Source organism: Equus caballus, chromosome 8 (assembly GCF_041296265.1).
Source record: "Equus caballus isolate H_3958 breed thoroughbred chromosome 8, TB-T2T, whole genome shotgun sequence".
NCBI classification, from domain to species: domain Eukaryota; kingdom Metazoa; phylum Chordata; class Mammalia; order Perissodactyla; family Equidae; genus Equus; species Equus caballus.
This window is the reverse complement of record NC_091691.1, coordinates 48,456,953-48,466,029: the sequence shown is the minus strand read 5'-3', so window position 1 is coordinate 48,466,029 and position 9,077 is coordinate 48,456,953. Positions and strand designations below refer to the sequence as shown.

The 9,077-nt window shown below is 38.1% G+C and overlaps 1 pseudogene; it reads left to right on the top strand.

The window, feature by feature from the left end:
- Window positions 1–538: 538 nt before the first annotated feature.
- LOC100050933 (heterogeneous nuclear ribonucleoprotein A1-like) lies at window positions 539–1,696 on the top strand (annotated as a pseudogene).
- The last annotated feature ends 7,381 nt before the right edge of the window (window positions 1,697–9,077 follow it).

Below are 9,077 nucleotides of genomic sequence, written 5' to 3'. Positions count from 1 at the left end.
AAAAAAATCACTGTTATTGTAAGAGCTATTTGTATTGTTGTACACATGTGTGTAAACTGTTTGTCCATGTCTTTGCCCATTTTTCTCACTGTGCTTTTGGTTTCTAAAATTCTAATATATATAGGGTCTTTTTCTAATTCTTTATTCTGTTTCAGTGATCTGACAAGGTTTGCACCAATACTTGTTTAAAGATATTGTGACCTAATTCACCTTTCAATATCTGGTAGTACAGGTACTCATTCTTTTAAAAATATTTTTGCCTATTGTTTCTTCTTATAGATGACTTTTAGAATTGCTTTATTGATTTCTAAAGAAATTCTACTTGGATTTTCACTGGGATTTCATTAAACCTGTAAATTAATTTGGAAATAATTGACAACATTCATTTTTTTTGCCATGCTGAAACGTGTTTTTTGGTTTATTCAAGTCTTTCTTTCTAGATCTTAGAAAGTTTTATAATTTTCATCACAAAATCATTCCATTTAACATTTATTTTCTTAGCATAGCTGAAGACCTATAAATAATTTCTTAAAACATAAGAGAATTTAGCTTTCTGCCCGTGGACACCGCCGAGTAAGCATCGTTAGTCTCCCCTCCCACTGCAGTCATGTCTAAGTCAGAGTCTCCCAAAGAGCCCGAACAGCTGTGGAAGCTCTTCATCGGAGGTTTGAGCTTTGAAACAACCGATGAGAGTCTCAGGAGCCATTTTGAGCAATGGGGAACGCTCACGGACTGTGGGGTAATGAGAGTCCAAACACCAAGCACTCCAGAGGCTTTGGCTTTGTCACGTAAGCCACTGTGGAGGAGGTGGATGCAGCTATGAATGCAAGGCCACACAAGGTGGATGGACGAGTTGTGGAACCAAAGAGGGCCGTCTCAAGAGAAGATTCTCAAAGACCTGGTGCCCACTTAACTGTGAAAAAGATTTTTGTTGGTGGCATTAAAGAAGACACTGAAGAACATCACCTAAGAGATTATTTTGAACAATATGGGAAAATTGAAGTGATTGAAATCATGACTGACAGAGGCAGTGGCAAGAAGAGAGGATTTGCTTTTGTAACTTTTGATGACCATGGCTCCGTAGACAAGATTGTCATTCAGAAATACCATACTGTGAATGGCCACAACTGTGAAGTAAGGAAAGCCCTATCTAAGCAAGAGATGGCTAGTGCTTCATCCAGCCAGAGAGGTCGAAGTGGTTCTGGAAATTTTGGCGGTGGTCGTGGAGGTGGTTTTGGTGGGAATGACAACTTTGGTCGCGGAGGAAACTTCCGTGGTCGAGGTGGCTTTGGTGGCAGCCGTGGTGGTGGTGGATATGGTGGCGTGGGGATGGCTATAATGGATTTGGTAATGATGGAAGCAATTTTGGAGGTGGCGGAAGCTACAATGATTTTGGAAATTACAACAATCAATCTTCAAATTTTGGACCCATGAAAGGAGGAAATTTTGGAGGCAGAAGCTCTGGCCCCTGTGGTGGTGGAGGCCAATACTTTTGCAAACCACAAAACCAAGGTGGCTATGGCGGTTCCAGCAGCAGCAGTAGCTATGGCAGTGGCAGAAGGTTTTAATTACTGCCAGGAAACAAAGCTTAGCAGGAGAGGAGAGCCAGAGAAGTGACAGGGAAGCTACAGGTTACAACAGATTTGTGAACTCAGCCAAGCACAGTGGTGGCAGGGCCTAGCTGCTACAAAGAAGACATGTTTTAGACAATACTCATATGTATGGGCAAAAAACTCCAGGACTGTATTTGCGACTAATTGTATAACAGGTTATTTTAGTTTCTGTTCTGTGGAAAGTGTAAAACATTCCAACGGGTTTTAATGTAGATTTTTTTTTTTTTTTTGCACCCATGCTGTTGATTGCTAAATGTAATAGTCTGCTCATGACGCTGAATAAATGTGTCTTTTTTAAATGTGCTGTGTAAAGTTAGTCTACTCTGAAGCCATCTTGGTAAACTATCCCAACGGTGTGAAGTTAGAATTCCTTCAGGATGATGCCAGGTTCCATTCGAAATTTATTTATAACCTGCTTGGGCACAGAAGCCATTGTCTTCAGAAACCTTGGTGTAGTTGAACTGACAGTTGCTGTGTTGTGACCTGGAGTTCACTGTTAGAAGGGTCACCCAAGCAAAGTCATGGAGTTCATTTGGTTATTAATATGATTGTTGGCACATCCTATGCAATATATCTAAATTGAATTATGGTATCAGATAAAGTTATAGATGGGAATGAAGCTTGTGATCATCCATTATCATGTGTAATCAATAAACGATTTAATAATAAAAAAATTAAAAAATTAAAAAAAAATAAGAGAATTTAACTTTCCTTTTAATTTAATTCCCGGCTGAAACCAAAGATGAAATAGAAACCAAGGACATAGTAGAAAGGAAGATCAGGCCCTCGGCAATAATTTCGCCTCAGCTCACCATTCTTAAGTGTCAGGAAGTTGGAATTTATATATGATTTTCAGTAAACATACATACAGAAAAGTATACAAACCATATGTGAACCATGTGCAATCAGATTAAGAGACAGCTCGTTAGCGGCAACTAGAGCCTTCTCGTGCTCCTCCCGGTCACTGCTCTCCCCACAGGATCATTGCTGTCCTGATAGCCAGCAGCACAGCTTATATTTGCCTGTTCTGAGAGTGGTGCAGCAATCCTCGGGTGATATGTCCCAAGACCCCCAGTGGACGCCTGAAACCAGATAGTACTGAGCCCTATATACAGTATGTTTTTTCCTGCACAGACATACCTATCATAAAGCTTACATTAGGCACAGTAAGAGATTAACAACAATAACTAATAATAAAATAAGACAACTATAACAATATACTGTGATAAAAGTTACCATAGATATTAGCAACCTCAACATATGATTGTTTTTCTTTCCTTATTGAGAACTTTCACCTTTTCACTTAAAGGAAGCACTTTATGACTTCTGTTTGGCATATCTGAATCGCCAGCATCACTACTCCTGCATTTTGGGGCCAATATTAAGTAAAGTAGGGGTTACTTGAACACAAGCACTGTAACACTGCAACAGTGATCCGATAACCGAGACAGCTACTAAGTGAAAAGCGGGCAGGTAGCATCTACAGCGTGGATCCGCTGGACAAAGGGATGACTCATGTCCCTGTGGGGACATCACAAGATTCCATCATGCTATTCAGAGCAGTGAGCAATTTAAAATTTATGAGTTATTTATTTCTGGAATTTTCCAATTAATATTTTCGGACCACAGTTGATCATGGGTAACTGGAACCACAGAAAACAAAACAGTGGACAAGGGGGACTACAGTATGCTCACTTTTGTTTTTCATACTTTGGGTATATCCACCCTTATTTGATAACAGAGACTGTATCTGTGGAGGGCCTCCCAACTGGGAGGTATCACTTATTGCTTACCTTTCATGAGTGGAAAGAGTCCAGTGATTGGTGTGGTGAGAAATTAGGTTAAATTTAGCCCTCCTGCTGTTGCTGAATGTATCAGATATTTGGGCAATTGGTTCAATTTTCTTATATTTTTATGCAGAGTGACTGTTGCCTATTATTTATTACAAAGATACCATTTATCCTTCCAGCAGTTTGAACAAGGAAAATGAAAGAAAAAGAAAATGAAACAATATAAAAATAACTATCTTAAATTAACTATTCCCATACCTTCCTCTGTCTCTCAGTTTCTATTTTTAATATTTTCACATTTTTCTTTGATGCATTTTGAGGTAATGGCAAAATTTACACATCTTCATAATTTGACTATCTTGAGCTGCCATTTCATTTTAATAGCTACCTGTTTAACACCTATTAGAATGACTAAAATAAAAAAAGAAAAGCAGAATGCTAAAGGCTGTGAGGATGCAGAGCAACTGGAACTCTCATAAATTCCTGGTGGGAACGCACATGGTACAGCCACTTTGGAACATGGTTGGTCAGTTTCTTATAGAGTTACACATACACCTACCATGTAACCCCACAGTCTCACTCTTGGTATCTACTGAAAAGAAATGAAAACTATTACTCACACAAAAACCTGTGTGCAAATGTTTGTAGTAGCTTTATTCATGGTCACCAAGAAGTGAAAACAACCCAGATGTCCTTCAACCAGTGAATGGGTAAACAAAGTGTGGTACATCCATACAGTGGAATACTACTCAGAAATAAAAAGGAATGAATGATTGAACCACACAGTATATGTGAATCTTAAATGGATTTTGCTAAGAGAAAGAACCAGCCCCAAAAGGGTTACACAATGATGAGTTCATTTATAGAACACTCTGGAAAAGGCAAAGTTATAGGGAGGAAAACAGATCATTGGTTGCCAAGGTCTGGGAGTGGAGGGAATAGTTTTCTATACATATGTATCATGGAGGAATCAGGTGAGTGACAGATTGCATACAGAACTGTGGTAGTGGACACACAACTTTATGCATTTTTTAAAACCCGTAGAACTGTTTGCCACAAAGTGTAAATTTAACATAAATTTTAAAAATCTACCAGGATGTGGAGAGCAGAATGGAAAGCAGGTAGTGACAAAAGACTGTTTTACAAATGAGTCATATAACCACACTGGAAGGAGTTAGTAATTTTAGTTAGTAAATTTTTCTCACAGGGGTGGAGGTTGGGAATTCTGCAACTACTTTGTTTGTACTCTTCAACAAGTAAGGGGCCAGCCCGTGGCCGAGTGGTTAAGTTCGTGCGCTCCGTTTTGGTGGCCCAGGGTTTCACAGGCTCAGATCCTGGGTGTAGACATGGCACGACTCATCAGGCCATGCTGAGGCAGCGTTCCACATGTCACAGCTAGAAGGACCCACTACTAAAAATATACAACTATGTACTGGGGGGATTTGGGGAGAAAGGAAAAAAAAAAAGATTAGCAACTAATGTTAGCTCAGGTGCCAATCTTAAAAAAAAAAGAGCCAGTTTTCTCAAAAATGCACAACTATGTACCAGGGGGGCTTTGGGGAGAAAAAGGAAAAAATTTTTAAAAATCTTAAAAAAAAATTACTAAGAACTATAATTAACGATTATAAAGAGCTCTAGGTGAATATAGAGAATACCAGGCATTTCTTACTTTATATATTTTTATATATAATATATATTTATATATTCCAGAATCTATATCATGAAAATATATATAATAGTTTATTCTACATCATGTTTCTGAAAGGGTCCCTTTAACTCTGGTAAAAAAAACCATAGTTTCAAAAGCCATGGTTTCAAAGGCCATACTGGAACAGTTCTTTGGCATTAAGAGAAATAAACTGTATTCAGGGTCCAGGTCCAAGTATGACACATGCTTCATTTTGAGCTTGGAAAAATAGAGAAAAGAATCTGAAATGCTTGTGTCTTCCCATAGGTAAAGTAAAGCTGATAAATGGTATATTTAAAATTTACAGACACCAATTAGTAGGTTGACAGGTTAAAACAGAATAATGCTCTTTTGTGGTCATTCAGATCTGTTAATAAATATACTGCTAGCCTGTCTATTCATAGCCAGCTGGTATTGATTCTTGAGTAATATGATCAACAATAAACATATGGAGTAGATATGATTATTATACTGCTTGCAAAATTTGGGTACCAGTGCATGTCTAACTCTGGGGAGAAGACAACCATCTATAAAAGACACAAATACACAATAGTTCAGTAATAAATTAACACTGAGTCACAGTCTTAACTGACAATGAAGTCTTTCTTATTTGATCCAAGTTATTATCTTTATTTAAAAACAGATATTCAGAGAGGTAAATTATTTTCTTGTCAAATTCTTGCCTTTCACTATTTTCAAAGTAATTCTCACATTTAGGTGGTTGAAAGATAGAGTCCGAATAAGTATTTCTTAGTTTCAGTATTGAGAAGAGGGATAAACAGCAGAGCTGAATAATTCACAGCTTTATAAAGCATTTGATGAAAGCAGAAGACATCACTGTTATCATCACAAGACCCATGAACATATAAATATCAATCTCTTCGCTTAGAAATAAAATTTAAAAGCAAAACAATAAAGGCAACTATATACAGCAATTTTTACTGCAGTAGGTGTCAACGTTGATGTCAATATTATATCGTAGGAGAAGGAACACCAGCTTCTATTATATATCTTGGCTTGTTTGTAGAAAAAGTTAGGGCTAAAATGTTGTCTTTTAAGTGAGAACTCGACTTAAAATAGCATATTTCCTAAGTACTGTATTTCTTATCACCTGACCTTGCAAATTGTCCTCTTGACTCCATATTAAGTTCTTTTAAAAAGCTGAGTGCTTACCTTGTGACTAGCGCTTTGTTAGGTTCAGAGCAACTGTGAGATTTAAAAATTTACCATTTTGACTGTGAAGTCTGCAGGGAAGCAGGCTGCTTTAGCAGCTGTTCTGATTCAGAGAGAGGGTGTGAAAATCCCCCTCTCCCCACTCTGGATTTGTGTGTAAGACCTACCATTCCATCAGGGTCAGGGCCTAAGGTTCAAGCATTATTAAGTATCATTAATTAATAATAAACTTAATATGAGGCAGACACTGTGGGGATAAAATGGAGAGCAAAGAAGATATGTTTCCTGTCTTCACTGTGCTTCCAGTCTGCTGGGGGAACGCAGATAAGAGGCCATTACAGCTAAGTATGACAACTGCCACAGACAAGAATGACTTCTTTCTTCAACTTCTAGTGACATCTAGAATTCCAGTGTTTTTCAAATTTCAGGTTGCAATCCATTATTAGGTCTCAAAAGTGCATTTTTGGAGCAATTTTTAAAAAGTAATTTAAAAAATCTATGCACAAAAGTAGAGAGAATAATGCAGTAAATCCCTTAGCCACACCCCAGATTTAAGAATTAACAAAACTTTTCACTTTAAAAATGAAAATGGGATAGTTAAAAGAATAAAATAGACCAGATTAGAATAGCATGGGCTACAAAATATGAGAGTGTATTGCACTAGGAGTACTGCACACAGTAAGTATTGTTCTATAAAACTTGTGTGTGTGTACTTACTGGGTTCAAGATATAAAATAATGTATAGGACTCCATCAAAAAGGAAAGAAAGAAAAGAAAACCAGTGTATCCATTTGTATCCTTATTGCCAATACAATGCTCCTTGAGAAGGCTCTGGATAAATGTTTGATGATGACAATAACCAACAGAGGCATGAGGAGATAGCTGGAGAAAATTCCAGGATATGCTTAAAATTAACTTTTCAAAACAGGGAGCTGGCTCATAAGGTAGTATTTTCATGCTCATATCACTATTACTCGGCTAATGTTGACTAAGGACCTACTCTGTCTGGGCAGTGTGCTAAGTGCGCGGGATGTAGAAATATTTAAAACACAGCCCTTCTTTCTCAGAGCTGCCTATTGTGTGGAGAAACAGCAGGGGAGAATAGTTTATCCTTCATGTAAAAGAATCAACACTTGAAAACGCTCACTTCACTATAACTAACACACACTAACACAACCACACGCACGTATGGCTGTATTTTATTTTTGTTTATACTGAGATCATATACATATGAATCAACAAATTGTCTTTTTCATTAAACAATCTATCAGATACATCTTTTTGAATCAATACATACAGCGCTGCCTCGTTCTTTTTGATGGCTATGTGATGTGAATGTGTCATCATTTATCCACTCCTCTACTAAACAGGAGCCTATCCTCAATGTCCAAAGCTGCAAGGAATCTCTGTATACACACCCTTACTAGCTTTTCTGTAGGATAGACTCTTCAAAATGAGATTGCTAAGCATAGTGGCTTTTGTACTTTAACACTGTCAAAATTTTTTGCCTTCCGGCGGCTGAGTGGTTAAGTTCTCGTGCTCTGCTTTGGCGGCCCAGGGTTTTCCTGGTTCGGATCCTGGGTGCGGACATGGCACTGCTCATCAGGCCATGTTGAGGTGGTGTCCCACATGCCACAATTAGAAGCACTCACAACTGAAAAAAATATACAGCTATATACTGGAGGGATTTGGGGAGAAAAAGCAGGAAAAAAAAAAAGGATTGGCAACAGTTGTTAGCTCAGGTGCCAATCTTTAAAAAAAAAAAATTTGTTTTACCTTCCAAAAAATAATTGCTAATTTACATACCTACCAAGAATATAAGCAGCTATTTCCCCACAGTATCACCAACACAGTATATTACCAATCTTGCTACTTGATGGTCACAAATATCTTCACTTTAAAATGTTTGCATTTCCTAGATTACTACTGAGATTGTCCATCTTTTTATATGCTTATTGGCTATTAATCTGTGAATGTCCTTTGTGTTTCCTTTGCCCATTTTTCTATCAGGTGTTTCATTACTATTTTTTAGGCGTTCTTCAGCTATTTGGGATTTAGCCTTTAATATACTGCGAATATTTTTCTCTGTCAATTTTTTTTTTTTTGAGGAAGATTAGCTCTGAGCTAACATCTGCTGCCCATCCTCCTCTTTTTGCTGAGGAAGACTGGCCCTGAGCTAACATACGTGCCCATCTTCCTCTACTTTATACATGGGACACCTGCCATAGCATGGCTTGGCAAGTGGTGCATAAGTCCACACCTGGGATCCGAAGAGGCTAACTCCAGGCCACCAAAGCAGAACGTCAGAATTTAACTGCTGCACCACCAGGCCAGCCCCTCTGTCATTTGTATTTTAATTTTTTTTTTCCTTAAAGATTGACACCTGAGCTAACAACTGTTGCCAATCTTTTTTTTCCTTTCTTTCTGCTTTTTTCTCCCCAAATCTCCCCAGTACATAGTTGTATATTTTAGTTGTGGGTCCTTATAGTTGTGGCACGTGGGATGCCGCCTCAGCGTGGCCTGATGAGTGGTGCCATGTCCACACCCAGGATCTGAACCAGCGAAACCCTGGGCCGCCACAGCGGAGCGCGTGAACTTAACCACTCGGCCTCGGGGCCGCCCCCTGTATTTTAATTTTCTGTATGGTGGTTTTGTATAACTGAAGCTTTTCATCTTTATGTAATCACATCTGTCGCTCTTTTTCTTTATGGCTTCTCATTTTTATATTTTGCTTAAGAAGGAATTTGTCACTCTAAAAAGATAAAAATAACCTCCAATATTTTCATCTAGTACTTTTATGGATTTAAAAAATGT